The following is a 17,795-nucleotide window of genomic DNA, read 5'->3' on the forward strand; positions in this document are numbered from 1 at the left end:
GCAATCATATGATTTCGAGTTCAGACCCACTGCACAGCACCTTGGACAAGTATCTTCTATTTTACGCTACAGCCGACCAAATGGGCGTTTAAACAAGACACGTGTGACATCGATGATATATATATATATATATATATATATATATATATATACAAAAATTCTATAATCATAATTAAGGTTCAGCAAAAATTGCTTCACCACATACCGAAATTTAGAAATAGCAGCTAACTACTATTCCACTACCATAAGATAACTTATGATAGTGGAATAGTATTTAACTGCTATTTCTAAATTTCGGTATGTGTTGAAGCAATTTTTGCTGAACCCTAATTATGATTATGCTTATAATTAGAGAATTTTTGTATAAGGTTACCGATAATAGTTCTTTTAACATACCGAACTACTTGGTAAAATGATTTATTATTAATTGATTAATTAATTTTACTCTTTTTTATTATTGATAATATATATATATATATATATATTATATATATATATATATATATATATACGCGTAGATAGACAAATAGACATATTTGCATATGTGTGTGTGAACACTCGCGTGCATATATGTTGGTGACGTATTTTTCACCCCTCACCTCAACAGTCGATAACCGGTGTTCGTTTGTTTACGCCCCCTCCATCCGTAAGTTGATGGATCGGCAAACGACACCAATAGAAAAAGTATCAGACTTTAAAATCCAAGTACCCGTGTCGATTAATTCGATTAAAACCCTTCTAGGTGGTGCTCTTGCATGGCTACAGTTCAATGACTGAAACAAGTAAATGATTAAAGATTATTAAACATATTTAATGACTTATCAAAGTAAAACCGACAACACTCGACAAAAAAGATGGGCAGAAAAAATTCACTAAAATGAATTTATATGTGTTGAGGAATATTTTACGAAACTAAATCATTCATAATTTTTCTGGAATCTTCTTTTCGGGACTCTGCTGAAACTGGGACACTATTTAAACTTAGTATGATAGAAGGGTGGCGAGCTGGCAGAATCGTTAGCACGCCGGGCGAAATGCTTGGCGGCATTTCGTCTGCGGCTACGCTGTGAGTTCAAATTTCACCGAGGTCGACTTTGCCTTTCATCCTTTCGGGGTCGATTAAATAAGTACCAGCAACGCACTGGGGTCGATGTAATCGACTTAATCTGTTTGTCTGTCCTTGTTTGTCCTCTCTGTGTTTAGCCCCTTGTGGGTAGTAAAGAAATAGAAATAGGTATTTTGTCTGTTGCAACGTTCTGAGTTCAAATTCCGCCGAGATCGACTTTGCCTTTCATCCTTTCGGGGTCGATATAATCGACTTAATCCCTTTGTCCGTCCTTGTTTGTCCCCTCTATATTTAGCCCCCTGTGGGCAATAAAGAAATAAATATAAGTAAGTAAGTAAGCAGGCAGAAATGTTAGTATGCCGGACGAAATGCTTAGTAAATACAGACGAAATGTCGCTGAGATTGATTATACCTTTCACCCTTTCGGGGTTGATAAATTAGGTACTTGTTGAGCACTTAGGTCAATATAATCGACTTACCCTCGCCCCAAATTACTGGCCTTGTGCTAAAATTTGAAACCAACATAATCAGAAAATAGGGCGATGAGCTGGCAGAATCATTAGTATAGCGAGCAAAATGCTTAGCCGCATTTTGTCAGTTTCCACCTGAGTGAAAATTCGGCCGAGGCCCACTTTACCTTTCGATGATCGATAAAGCAGGTACCAGCTGAGAACTGGCATTGATGTAATCGATTTACTCTATGCCATCCGAAAGTGCTGGCCTTGTACCAAAATTTGAAACCAATATAAGAAAAAAGAGTAAAAAGTAGCTCCTGACTACCAACCAAATGAGTACCAATTACTTATTTTTTTAGGAGTGGCTGTGTGGTAAGTAGCTTGCTTACGAACCACATGGTTCCGGGTTCAGTCCCACTGCGTCGCACCTTCGGCAAGTGTCTTCTACTATAGCCTTGTGAGGAGATTTGGTAGACGGAAACTGAAAGAAGCCCATCATGTATATACATATATATAAGAAATTAAAAAAGGAAAATACGCACACTTACATGGTTATAATATAATTTTTAATGTATCGACCGGTTTCGCAATCGTTATTCATGATATAATGTTTAATTTATATGAATATATATTTCACTCGTGAATTTCATTACAAACAACATGGACAAAAATTCTTCTTAAGAAAAAATATATATTCATATAAATTAAACATTATATCATGAATAGCGATTGCGAAACCGGTCGATACATTAAAAATTATATTATAACCATGTAAGTGTGCGTATTTTCCTTTTTTAATTTCTTAATTTTTTAATTACAATCCACCACGTGGGGACAACCGAAATTCCTTTTTTCTGTTACTACTACTACTATATAATATATATATATATATATAAATGAAAGAATGGAGTCGAACGAAGATGTTAACAAAATTCCTTTACTCTCGACATATGTTTCGAAGACAACATGTTTTCATTCCAAAGGAATAGGCAGTCATCGAAATTTTTGTTTGTCTTGTTGTCGAGAGAGGCTCCTTTTCTTTCCTGATGAGAAGATTGCATAATGTACCCTTTATTCCTTTGGAATGAAAACATGTTGTCTTCGAAACATATGTCGAGAGTAAAGGAATTTTGTTAACATCTTCGTTCGACTCCATTCTTTCATTTATTCATACACAACACACAAATTTCTGCACATGAACCCGGAGTTTCTACCCTTGGACAGGTTGCTTCAACCGTGTTTCTGACGTGAATTTGCTACCCAGGTTTCGGTTAAACGAATTTTCCATACTGACGATAAACATAGGATAATTCATTCACCTATTTATATATATATATATATATATATATATATATATATATATGTGTGTGTGTGTGTGTGTGTGTGTGTGTGTGTGTGTGTGTGTGTGTGTGTATGTGTGTGTGTGTGTATGTGTGTGTGTGTGTGTGTGTGTGTGTGTGTGTGTGTGTATTTGTGTGTCTGTGTTTGTTCCCCTACCATCGCTTGACAACAGATACTGGTGTGTTTACGTCCCCGTAACTTAGCGGTTCGGCAAAACAGACCGATAGAATAAGTACTAGGCTTACAAAGAATAAGTCCTGGGGTCGATTTGCTCGACTGAAAGCGGTGCTCCAGCATGGCCACAATCACATGACTGAAACAAGTAAAAAGAGAAAAGGAAAAAAACGATAGGTATAAGGCTTAAGATTTTAGGCGAGGGAAAGGGCTAGTCGATTCCATCAACTGTTACTTATTTTATTGAACCCGAAATGGTTAAAAGGCAAAGTCGATCTCGGTGGTATTTGTTACTCGGAACGTAAAGTCGGAAGAAATACCGCTACGCATTTTGTTTGGCAAGCTAACCACTCTTCTAGCTCGCCGCCTTCAAAATATTCCTTTAATGAAATCAAAATTAATAAGGAAGATTTTACGAAACCAAATCAATCATCATCTGTCTTGTAAGAAACTTTGTTTTCGAAACTATATCGAAACTTAGTACAATATAAGAAAGTAGATGTAAGAACTAGCCACTAACTACCGCGTAGACTTATATCGTGATTGCCAATGAGTCATAGCGCTCAGTAATTGAATGCCATCTTTTTATGATTTTACCTACGAAGTAGAGTAAATCTGTAATCTTTCAGAAGTTTCGCTAAAAGTAGCAATTTTCAGTCAAGAGCTCTACTTCATTAACCTGATAATATGGCTAAGAAACAGAAGGAAATGAAGTAAGCAAAATCTCAGTTACTAATTAATATCGAAATAACTGTCCTTACTCTAAAGTTTAATAGTTTACCGTTTCATCTACATCTGGATTATCATTGCTATTACTAAATATCGATTTATCGATCACTTTCATGTTTTGCTTTGTTTTAGTTTTTTTGTTGTTGTTGTTATTTTTGTATTTGTTTTGTTATTTTCATAGCAGTTTTGTGTTCGTTGAAGGCCCTTGAAGTTTTGGGGAAAATAGACGGGGAAATTGTTGAGTATGATGATAAACGAGATAATTATAAATTCTTTCTTTTTAAATGTCGGAAAGCAAAAGAAATCAAACAAATGCTATTTATGTCTGTTCATCGTTTGATTCCTGAACAGAAGTTTAGTAGAACATTTCTCCATTATATCTAAAGTCCACTATTGTAGCATTGTACCACAATTTGTGATGTTACTTCTAGTTTTTCTTTTTTCTCTCTCCCTCTCTTTTTTTTTAATATTTTGATAGCTTTGGTAATATCTCCTTGTCTGTGCGTATCACACAACCATAACTAGAGAAAATTTCTAACAAAGAAAATACTGCAGTTGATGTAGCGATCGTTTTATCGACATCATTAATGTTATCGACTACTGAATTTTACTACACTTCGTCGTTACTGAAGCATATTTTATTACTTCTTTTAGTTCTTTATTGATATGTTTGTTGCAGTTTTACTAATCCAAAGTTTTCTTTTTCTTCTTTTTAAATGAATAAAACTGACACAATTGGAACAATTTCAGAAAAAGGAAAAAGAAACAAAAAAACCTATATTATGTTCACCAGCCATTACGACTTTGCGGGCGAGAAACCATCCTCCTTCTACACTGTATTTAATACAAACTTAACAAAGAGAGATTAATGTTCACATGTGTTAGTGAAGAAGATTGCAACTTGTTAAATACCATCCAATGTTGCTATTAGGCGAAGTAACTACACTGAATCGACTGATGTAAATCTAAGATAATGAGAATTCGGTGTTTCCTAGCAAATTTTCCATGCAGAGCCACCAAAAAAGTATGTCTGAATGTTATAAATTATAACCTGAGTTGCTGGAGATATTTTTTGATCTATTTATTTATATAATTTATTCATGTTTTCATATGATGTTGCAAAAGAAATAATATGTTATTTCAGGAGGACCAGCCTTCAAACTTGTGGAAAATATATAATTTTCTGTTATGATTTTGGGAATAATTATTTGTTAGGGAATAATTATTTGTGTCTATTAAGGTCTAATAAGCTACGTTTAAGATTTAAGTGGTAAATATACGATACTGCAGTGTGTAAATAACTCAACGCTTTCAAACACTATATTTTGTGACTTGTGGGAATCCGCCAGAGGGAAGATATAACGCTTTTACACATTTTGCCATCAGCGAGAATTTTTTTCCCTACGGTAACTGCAGTAAATATGCCTCTAGAAGTTACAATATGTCACAAACAGATTTTAACTAACCTAAAGTCCGTTTATTCCTAATCATTCATTGGCACCACAGCCGTTATTACTATATTTTGGTTTCTTACTTGAGTTAACGACTAGAAATTTACAAAGAAAGGGAATGAGACTGTGTCATTCATACCTTTCTCGATGTCTTTGATCATTTAAATGAAGTGAAATGGATTCAAGCAAAATTCGAAAATGTATTGCAGTGACGGTTTTCAGAGATTCTGATCTTTGTTTTGCGTCCCCGCAAATGGATGCACGCACGACTGGTTAAACGCGCACTTCGCAATGACATGACTTCTTGTTCAAATCCATTTCGCGACATCTTGAGCAAGAATAGTCAACCGTAACCTTGGCTGTGAATGAAATTTAGTCAGCGGGAACTATGAAACAGTGCGTCGGAGAGACTGTACCTCTTTTCGAGCAATATATTTGATCCATTGCTTTGTTTAGTACAACCTTCTGACCCGTGAGTGCTTTTAGCACAACCATCTGGCCTATGGGAAGCTTTAGTACACTCATCTGGTCCATGGGGTTCTTTTGAGTAGTAAGGGCCTGGCCTATCAATGTTTCTAACATAGCCACCTGACTCGTGGGTACCTTTAGAACAACCCTTTGGCTCATGGATCCCTTTAGGACAACTGCCAGGCTCATGGGTCCCTTTTGGACAACTGCCAGGCTCATGCGTGCTTTTAGCACATGAGTGCTTTTAGCGGAGACTTCTCTCTTCCAAGTATTCGGTCAGTAAGAGGATAACTTCCTCTTTTCTCTCTCTCTCTCTCTCTCTCTCTCACTCACTCATACACACACACTCACACACACAAGTTTTTGAGGCCCTGAACAAAGTAATGAGTGCTTCTCAGTCTTCTTGTAAGTAATAAAACATTTAAAATACGGAAACAGAAATACTATGCATTATTCATAAATCAATTTAGATAATGTTAGGGTTCCATAACCTTTCAAAGTGGATCATATTTCCTCCAATGTTATGGGTCTTGCTAAAAAAACAAATCAAAGTAGCAACCATAGGGAATACCCAGAGTAACTATTACTATTATTATTATTATAAGATGTAACATCAAGTTTGAGTGCTCAGTTTGTTATTTTCCTAGTGTGTTATAAGGTGATCCATAAAAAAATAAATGGATGGATATCAGTACAAAAGAACGAGTTCTTTTTCTCTTGCACCTTTGTTCAGAGATTACGTCACAAAAAAATTAATCATTAAACTTAAATAATTAACCAAAACTTTTATCTAGTCTAATAAATACCATTTAAACCTTAAAACTTATTTTAGGTTTGGTGGGTGTTCCACATTTATAATGTTTGAAAATGGGCCTTACATGAAAAAAATGCTGCATAGTACTAAGATCGATCTGTTTATTTATTTATTTATCGATCTATCTATTATCAATTTATTTATCTAAGTATATATTTTATCTATCTATCTATCTATTTGTCTATCTAGCCATTAATCTATAATTATTTATTTATCTATGTATCTGCTATCAATCTATTTATTTATTTATGTATCTATATATTTATCTATTTGTCTGTCTATCTTTCTACATATCAATCTATTAATATGTCTCTCTATGGGTCGATGAAACTAAACTTCCACTGGGCAATTCCACGTAGCTGTAACTAAGTATCATAGTTTACTGTTATAAGTAGCAGAGACAGTTTTTTTTCATTTGTTATTGTCTCTTATGCTATTGTTATGTGCAACATTTTCTTTTAGCAATCTTAGTTTCGTTTCTGTCCTCTCAGTTATGTTATTTGTTAACTATGGTTTGTTATGAGTAGAATGACATAACATCCGGTGTGTTCTTTTGATTTATAACAATTTACTCAACTCCCAAACCAGCAAGATAGAATGCATAGCGTGCGCTTGAGAAGTTTGATGTAAAGCCAAACTTACCTGTTGCCGAGAAGGAATTCAGCGAAGAACTTTTGAAAATTTCATTACCGAGTGTCATGAAAGAGCATCTGACAAACTGTTATCCTCAAAAAAAAAAAAAAAAAAGAAGAAAAGAAAGAAATACATGTCGGCAATATCATACGAGTATTTTGCGGTTGTTACAGACTTTGGTGCAGCAATACAAGAACTAGGAAAAATGTATTTAAATAAGGAAAAGTGTATTTAAATAAGGAAAAGTGTATTTAAATAAGGAAAGGGAGATATTCACCAAACAGCAATTTGCTACAAGGCGTCAGTTACGAGTTTCTTTGTGGTCTGCACAATCTGAATAAAGAACTGTGTCGTGGCACTCCGTCGGTTACGACGACGAGGGTTCAAGTTGATCCGATCAGCGGAACAGCCTGCTCGTGAAATTAACGTGCAAGTGGCTGAGCACTCCACAGACACGTGTACCCTTAACGTAGTTCTCGGGGAGATTCAGCGTGACGCAGAGTGTGACAAGGCTGGCCCTTTGAAATACAGGTACAACAGAAACAGGAAGAAAGAGTGAGAGAAAGTTGTGGTGAAAGAGTACAGCAGGGTTCGCCTGCTGGAGCCTCGTGGAGCTTTAGGTGTTTTCGCTAAAATAAACTTACAACGTCCCGTCTGGGAATCGGAACTGTGATCCTACGACTGTGAGTCCGCTGTCCTAATCACTAGGCCATTGCACCTCCACTAAAGCATCTTACTCCGTAAAACATAATAGTTGAACAATATCGTAATGGACTTACTATGGGTGCCTTCGTAAATGGATTGTCCTCAATTATTCTTTCTGTTATTTCAGTTTGTTTGTTGACTATGTTATAGGACTATGTTATAGGACTATGTCATAAGCCTATGGTTTATAACAAATGCAACACTTAATAATTACTTAGGAAAGTCACAAATCTACTAGAGGATACTTAATAAAATATTTCTAACTGACTTCCATTTATCTATATATGATTTCTCAGGTGTCCAAGTCTTCTCACTGTATCTTAGCCTATCTATAAAATCATTGTTTTTAGGGACTTTAATGTACACTAGAATTTGCTCTCCCTTCTCACTGAAACTGCTCACACTGAGGGTTAAATCGTTTGCAATTCCGAACTGTTTCCCTAAATTATATCCACTCGTATTTTCCCTCTTCCCAGAAAGACTTACTAACACAGTACCTATTTCTTTACTACCCACAAGGTGCTAAACACAGAGAGGACAAACAAGGACAGACAAACGGATTAAGTCAATTACATCGATCCCAGTGCGTAACTGGTACTTATTTAATCGATCCCGAAAGGATGAAAAGCAAAGTCGACCTCGGCGGAATTTGAACTCACAGCATTCACCCGGCGTGCTAACGTTTCTGCCAGCTCGCCGCCTTTACTAACGCAGTACCATTAATGTTTCACCCAGATATTATTGCCTCGGCAGCCATAGATCACTGAATCATTTTTTAATGAAGGAAACATAGCGTGCAATACCTCAAACACCTTTCGGTACTTCAGATTAGATAACTGCTCAGAACTTCAGTTCTATGCCGACTACTCCAAGCACTAAATGTTTGTTTACTCTAAGCCACTCGAGACAGCTAAAGCAGATAGCTGCAACCATCTTGCTTAGTATATCCCTCTACAGTCTAAAAACAACCAACGTTTATAACCTTCACATCCCGATGTACTTTACCTGCCACTGAACTGCAACAGGGTAGGCAATAACAGTGTTACTAACTGAGATCCTTTTATCCACGACTGCGGATAAGGCTACTATGAAAAATGCAAGCGGTACTGCCGTGCTTTGCGCAGTCGGGAAACTCACTCACCTAAGTATAAATCGGTACTATGCTGAAGTAGTTACTGTTGTAAAATGTAGAATCTGAGAATTTATTTTCTGTTCACTACAATTTATCAATGAACGATTAAATGGATTTGGCTGTACCAAAAACTGAATGGGAACTAAGAGAAATCTAAATTGTTTTCGGATTGTTAGTCCTGCTTGCTTTCCCTGGGAGTTTTACTTCTAAGATCATCATCATCATCATCATCATCAATCCCCAGATATGACTGTCCATGGACCCAGGCCTCATAGGGGTGGTTATCCGTTTTCCATGGCGTATTATGGATTGAGATTACAACACTCGCCCCTAAGCGAGACGTCGTTTTTTTGGGGGGAATTACTTTCCTAACTATTGCTGGAACTCATTTGTAGCTGAGTGGACCGGAGCAACATGAAATGGTGTGTTTTGCTCATGGAGACAATCTGAGAATCAAAACCACTTCGCTACGCACCTTTGCTTTGAGATTAATGCAACGTTGGTTTCAAACTTTCGCACAAGGTCAACAAGTTCAGAAGAGAGAGAGAGAGAGAGAAAGCGAAAGCGAATGTAAGCCGATTATATCGACACCAGAGTTCAACTAGTACTTATTTTATTGACCCTCAAAAAAAATGAAGAGAAAAGTCGACCTCAGCGGAATTTGAACTTAGAACGTAAAGACGGACGAAATACCTATTTCTTTACTAACCACAAGGGGCTAAACACAGAGAGGACAAACAAGGACAGACAAACGGATTAAGTCGACTATATCGACCCCAGTGCGTAAATGGTACTTAATTTATCGACCCCGAAAAGATGAAAGGCAAAGTCGACCTCGGCGGGATTTGAACTCAGAACGTAGCGGCAGACGAAATACGGCAAAGCATTTCGCCTGGCGTGCTAGCAGTTCTACCACATTACCGCCTTAGGGGTTAATATAATATTCTTTTCTACTCTAGGCACAAGGCCCGACATTTTGCGGGGAGGGAGCCAGTCGATTAGATCGATCCTAGTACACAACTGGTACTTAATTTATCGACCTCGAAAGGATGAAAGGCAAAGTCGGCATCGGTGGAATGTGAACTCAGAACGTAATGACAGACGAAATACTCCGAAGCATTTTGCCTGACGTGCTAACATTTCTTATTTCTTTATTGCCCACAAGGGGCTAAACCTAGAGGGGACAAACAAGGACAGACAAAGGGATTAAGTCGATTACATCGACTCCAGTGCATAACTGGTACTTATTTAATCGACCCCGAAAGGATGAAAGGCTAAGTAGACCTCGGTGGAATTTGAATTCAGAACGTAGCGGCATTTCGCCTGGCGTGCTAACGCTTCTGCCGGCTTGCCGTCTTGGGGTTAATATAATATTATCATGTAGAATGTTATCAGTTGCGCTGTAGTATGTTATTTTTCAAGTTTAATTTTAGCACAACCGAGTGTCAAACAGACATTTTTTTTTTATATCCATAATTGTCTTCGTGTACTAATTTTTCTTTCACTATTTATGTTTTCCCCTTCGTTGCGTCTCCCTACCCCCTTGTTCATTCTATCAAACTTCCTTTCTTATGTTTCCTGTGTTTTCTTCTCTGTTTTTGTTTCATTCTACGCCAGCAGTTTATTCCAAACATTTCATTCAACTGAAAGCCTCATCAATTCTCCAGAGATCATGTGTCTACAAAACAAAGAGAAAAAAATACAAAAAGCAACCACAAAAAAAAAAACGGAAAACGAACAGATGACAGATTTATCTCAGCTGTTGTTAATGAGGTTTTATGTCTTTTAGAATATTGCCTCTGTATCAGTTTAAGCAATTATATCAACCGAAATCCATCGACATTAAGTTAATATAAGGCCAGGCTTTCCTATGTAAATAATAAAAAAAAAAACGCTTTAAAAAATTCTTGGTAATATAGAGATAATAGATGGTAGTATGATCGCTTAAATAGTATTGGCTGCAGGATATGACTAAGTTATGCTTCGTGAGACAGTTTGGGAACATTGCTTCCGGTCAGCCTTTCGCCTAGAGAGGCGCATCAGATGGAAATTGTTGTTACTTTTGCAACGCACGCTGCATTTTTAGTTTATCAGGTAATCGTTACGATGAAGAGAAAGATAATGATGACGGCGGGGATCCTCAGAGACGTCACTGGTATGATTGGTGCAATGAACGTGGACAAGCAGAAATACGCGCACGCGTGAGTAGAAAAAACGCACACACACACATGCAGTCGTGTGTGTATGCATATATATATGTATGAATGTATGTGTGTGAATGTGTATATAATAATGCATATAAACGTTTATGCATATATGTATATAGTACACGCATACATACAAACATACCTGCATATATATGTGTGTGTGTCTGTGCGCGTGTATGTAGACAAACGAAAGAAAAGGGCACTCGACCCATTTAGTAAGAGCTACATGTTTTAAATAATATATATATATATATATATATATATATATACATACAGGCGGCGAGCTGGCAGACACGTTAGCGCGCCGGGCGAAATGCTTAGCGGTATTTCGTCTGTCGCTACGTTCTGAGTTCAAATTCCGCCGAGGTCGACTTCGTGGTCGATAAATAAAGCACCAGTTTCGCACTGGGGTCGATGTAATCGACTTAATCCCTTTGTCTGTCCTTGTTTGTCCCCTCTATGTTTAGCCCCTTGTGGGCAATAAAGAAACATATATATATATATATATATATATATATATACACATATACATATGAGTGGTTGTGTGGTAAGAAGCTTGCTTCTCAACCACATGGCTCTGGGCAAGTGCCTTCTACTATAGCTGCGGGCCGACCAAAGCCTGGTTAGTGGATTTGGTAGACGGAAACTGAAAGAAGCCCGTTGTGCATATGTATGTATTTGTGTGTCTGTGTTTGTCCCCGCATCATCGCTTGACAACCGATGTTGGTATGCTTACGCCCCCGTAACTTAGCGGTTATCATAAACCCTTTCCGATCATCAGTGGCGACATACCGAACGTAAATATATGAAATATACATTATACATACCACCATAAGTGCAAAATAACGTACATTCTTTTCGCACGTATTCACGAAATAAAATCCAAGCGTCTATTTCAACCATTTTTTTTATTTACTCAGAATAGTGCTGCAATAAATATGTTATAGGAGTGAATTAATATATATTTTTATACATAATATATATGGGGGAAAAGTACAAGGGAAATAACAGAGGAATGTAGAGAGATTAAACAAAGAGAATGCCAAGAGATGTGTGAGAGGGGGAGCGAGAAAAGGAAAATGGAAAGAAAGGGAATGCCAAGAAAGTGAGAGAGAGAGAGAGAGAGAGGGGGGGTGCGAGAAAAAGTAAAGAGGAAAGCATGAAGTCGCACATAATTTAGATATATACTTACTTACAAGCTGAACAAAAGGTGTATGTACGCCACTATATGTATATATGAATCCAAAAGACAGAACAAGAACGTAACGGACGACAATGAAAACATAAGGACAGATGGATGAAACAAGGACGGACAGGAGAACCAGGACGGAATGTTCGTGGCTTTCTATTCATCAGTCAAGATTCCAATTATCACTACAGTTTCGGTCTGTTACACTTGAGACTGTTCAAAATTGGTAGGCCCCAAAAATCTAGGCTAAGGACATTAAGTTTTTGGAAGAACGCGATATATATACATACGCATATATGGGTACAGGATGTCACTAACAGTAAACAACATGAAATACAAAAACAAATTAGTTCAATACGCAAACAACGAGAAAAACAGGACAAGTAACACAAAGAACGACCCTTCATCTACTCTACATTTCGAGCATTGAACGACAATGAGTCTTCGAAGACAGTTGCTCCCATAAATACCAACTTAAATTTGGGATTTATGGAGTGTCTAAGTTGGGCAACCAAAACAATAATTTGAACAATCATAAATTCAATTCAATTTAATTATTTTATACAAACAAATGACACATCTCATGAACAAATGACATATCTCATAAATAAAACCAAGCTTTCTAAGAATAATAAAATCCCGTTTAAATACATAATGAGGCTTCATTAGATTGAAATATCTTCTTCAATATTTCACGAAAAATAGTAATTGATATTTAATATTCCTTAGGTAGTTTTTTAATACCAAGCTAAATTGTTTTATACATGCATATATATATATATATAGGGAGAGTTTACGAAAAAAACAAAAGACGAAGACAGGTGGTGTACAAAACAAACAGATGTATTAGTATAACGCTCAGGAATAGAAAAAGTATTTTACGTTTCGAGCCTACGCTCTTATATATATATATTATATATATATATATATATATATATATATATATATATATATATAAAGGGAAAGTTTACGAAAATAAATAAAAGACGAAGGCAGGTGGAGTACAAACAAACAAATGTATTAGTATAGCGTTCAGGAATAGAAAAAGTCTTTTACGTTTCGAGTCTACGCTCTTCGACAGAAAGATACACAGAAAAAAAACAAGGACAGAAAAAAAATGCGTGTAGGAGCTAACGATCCTGATATATACATACATACATACATACGTCCTGATACATACATACATACATACATACGACGGGCTTCTTTCAGTTTCTGTCAGCCAAGTCCACTCACTCGAAAAGATGAAAGGCAAAGTTGACCTCGACTGAATTTGAACTCAGAACGTAGAGACAGACGAAATACAGCTAAGCATTTCGCCCGGCATGCTAACGATTCTACCAGCTCGCTCCCTTAATAATAATAATAATAATAATAATAATAATAATAATGATGATGATGAAGATATTAATTTTACTGCTGGCACAAGTCCTAAAATGGTAGAGGAAGAGAAAGAGGAAGTTGATTACGTCGACCCCGTTGCTCCACTGGTACTTATTTTATCGACCCCGAAAAGATGAAAGGCAAAGTTGACCTCACAAGAATTTGAACTTCTAAACATAATGAGTTGGAAGCAGTGCCACAAAGCAATTTGTCTGGCGCGCTGACGATTCTCTCAGCTCGCCGCCTTCCTCTCTTCAATAATACATAGAACACCAGACCCCATTCAATTGTCTTCAATGGCTTCAATTTAGGAAATTATTTCTGCTTAATGTCATCAGTTTAACCTATGTTGAGATAGTGATATCCTAATTTATTAGGTGGAAAGTGGGGGTGGAGGGCGAGGAGTGATGTTAAGGAGATTTTAATTAGATTTTTACGTCATGTCAGTGTAAAAATTTTCAACTTTTTTCTAATGGCATAATTTTTCATCATTCCTCTTTGTGATTCAGGGACACGCGTGTTCGTGTGTGTATTTTTGTGTTTGTGTATGTGTTTATGCGTCTGTGTGTGTGTGTGTGTGTGTGTGTGTGTGTGTGTTCGATAGATTGTTTTCACTGTCATGTGCGTGAATATAAATGTGTGAATATAAATACGTCCTTTCATAGTGTAAATATTGACGGTATAATCAGTCAATCTCTATTGCCTATTCAAGAGCGTATGTGCGTGCGTGCGCATGTGCATATGTATGTGTATACGCGCACACGTGTATGTCTATGCATATGCATGCGTGTGTGTGTGTGTGTGTGTGTGAATTTGTGCTGGAGTGTGCGTGCGGGTATAGATATCCATGAGTAAGAACGCTCTCATCAATCTTGTTTATTTATAAGCAGAAACGGGTTGTGTTTATGCATCTATAATAATAGTTTACTTTTTGAAAATAAACATGTGTGTATATACGCGTGTATATGCATGCACACAAGCGTATACTTGCCTGTGACAAACTGTGAGTGTATGTGTTTGTGTGACAGTGTGTCAATGTATGTACATATGTATATACACAGCACAGTGGCACTTTCAGTTAACTGTTTACATGTCTAAATATGTATGTGTATATGTTTATCAAGACCAACATTGATATTTACAATCGCTAAACCTAGCTTCATATATTAACTTTCCAGACAAAATGTCTGCTGCTATCAAAATATTACCGGGTGTTAACACGGTTTTTTTTATATCATGTATTTGTGAACAATAGCGTCTTGGTTATAGGTTACCAAAGGATCAATCATTATTTCACGACATTTCCGTTTTGTTTGTCATTTGCATGATGGAGCAGATACAATTAAATTAATTAATTCTGTAAAACGAATGCTTTAATAGTTGCTAGCCATAGCATAAAATTTTCTTATTTTGAAAATTTGTTTAAGCTTGTTTTGTAACCACGTGCCTCGGAGTTCAGTCCCATTATGCGGCACATTGGGCAAGAGTTTTCTACTATAGCTCCTTGCCAACCACTAGCGTAGCTGGGGGAGGTGACTGTAGGTGCGGTCCGCCCCGAGTGGCACTTTTAAAGGGGTACCACTTTTGGGTCTGCTGTAAACAATATGTGTTTCTTGTGGTGTCCAGGGGCGGCAAACGGAAGGAGCGCTCTGGGCGGCACACACTCTAGCTACACGAGTGGTGCCGACTAATACATTATAAAGTGAATTGGGTAGACGGAAACTGTGTGGAAACCCGTCATAGATGAATGTGTGTGTGTGTGTGTGTGTGTGTGTGTGTTTGCCTTTGTGTTTGCCTTTGTGTTTGCCTTTGTGCTTGCATTGGTATCACAAACAGCTTGAGGACCTGTGTCGGAAAAATGCTTTGAAAATAGAGAAAAAGGTGAAGTGGACCTCAGCACAATTTGAACTTTGAAAGTAGAAAACCGGAATAAACACCTTCAGGCTTTCTGTCCGACGTTCTATTGCACAGTCACAAACGTCTGTCTCCACCTGTAACAGGATAAAACTTTTCAGGGAAAATTTAAAACAGTCTCTTTTAGTAACATTCTTTTACATTCACTGCTATTTTGATTTCGTTATCTTCCAACGACTGTAACTTTGAAGTGTGAGACTGGAATTTAAAACAAGTGTTGCTTTCCTCGACTCTTTACAGTTGCAGAGACATGCTGTCATCTACGGCTAATTGGTTATCTTTATTTTTTTACTTGTTTCATGCATCGGACTACGGTCATGCTAGGGCACCACCTTGAAGGGCTTAGTCGTTCAAATCGACTCCAGTAGTTGCTTTTTAATCTGGTACTTATTCTATCGCACCCTTTTGCCGAACCGCAAATGTTCTGGGGACGTAAAAAATTTAACATCGGTTATCAAACAGGGTGGAGACAAACACAGACAGAAAAACACACGCACGCACACACACACACACACACACCACACACACACACACACACACACACACATAATACATATATGTAAGGTGTGTGCATTTTCCTTCTTTAATTTCTGATATATATATATATATATATATATATATATACACTCTTTTATTTGCTTCAGTCATTTGACTGCAGCCATTCTGGGGCACCACCTTTAGTCGAGCAAATCGACCCGAGGACTTATTCTTTGTAAGCCTAGTACTTATTCTATCGAATTATTTTGCCGAACCGCTAAATTACTGGGACGTAAACACGCCAACATTGGTTGTCACGCGATAGTGGGGGGACAAACATACATACACACACACACATACATAAGACGGGCTTCTATTAGTTTCCATCTACCAAATCCACTCAAAGCTTTGGTCGCCCCGAGGCTATAGTAGAAGATACTCACCCAAGGAGCCACGCATGAAGACTGAACCCGGAATATGTGGTTGGTAAGCAAGCTACTTACCACACAGCCACTCATATGCATATGAGTGTGTGTGTGTGTTTGACGGGCTTCCTCAGTTTCCGTCCACTAAATTTACTCATGAAGCATTGGTCAGCCTGGGTTATAGTAGAAGACACTCGCCCAAGGTACTGGGTATTGAGACTGAACCCAAAACCATTTGGTTTCAAAGCAAGCTTCTTACCCTTACAGCCATGTTTTTTTTTTCAATATCTGAAACTTTCACTTAACCCTACATCCCATAAGGCTCTGTTATTAGTTTACTCTCCTGGCTCAGCCTACGACGGAGCCTCCATGCGGTCATCTTACCCTCTTAGAAATAACACTATCGCACTGCTCCGTCAATAGGAAAAAAAAATTTTTAAGTGGAGAGGATACACTAGATAATGTAGTCCTTAATACACTCCTAAAAAGAGTGAGTTTGCTGTTCGAGCAAAGCTGAAACAGTCCAAACAACAGCAACATCATAGAATGACAGCATCACTCTCAGGCTCTCGAGAATATACCATAATACGACAACGTTTCACACGTCTTTTCAGTATATTACTCCATTATCAAAACAGTACGGACGGTAAACTCTGCAGAAGATTTGGCTGCTAATTAGAACATTTTGAGCCATCGTATAGAAAACAGAAGTTTCTTTGACACCTTGTGTTATCCTTAGTTATCTCGAGACGAGATCTGTCATTATTTCTTGTTCATAGGACTTGAAAAGCTATAAAAAACATTAAAAGACAAGAAGAGTTGCTTAGACTATTATTTAGTAACTTTTGATGCCAGCCTAACTGAGAGCTCGTAACAAGTTCTTTAAAAGAAAAATTATTGCTTTGAACTGCTAACATCTAAATTAAAATTCCCAGTCATAATTATATTTCACATTTTATTAAGTTATGTTCTAATCACCAACTTTATAATGGAAAAGATACTTACTTTACGTTTTTGTATTTGGTTTGCAAAGTTCTTGATGTAAACTTGTGTGCTGAGACAGAGTTTGTTGTATTTCGGGACGGTAATTATGCCAATAATAAACACCCGCACTAGTTCTATTTCACTTCTTTGCTTTTTATTAGTCAATTTAAACAATTAACTAACCGGTTGTTTTGATTAATAATTCGATCAATCAATCAGACCTGGAGTAGAGAGGTCATGTAATTGAT

This window comes from Octopus sinensis, linkage group LG7 (assembly GCF_006345805.1).
Source record: "Octopus sinensis linkage group LG7, ASM634580v1, whole genome shotgun sequence".
NCBI classification, from domain to species: Eukaryota; Metazoa; Mollusca; class Cephalopoda; order Octopoda; family Octopodidae; genus Octopus; species Octopus sinensis.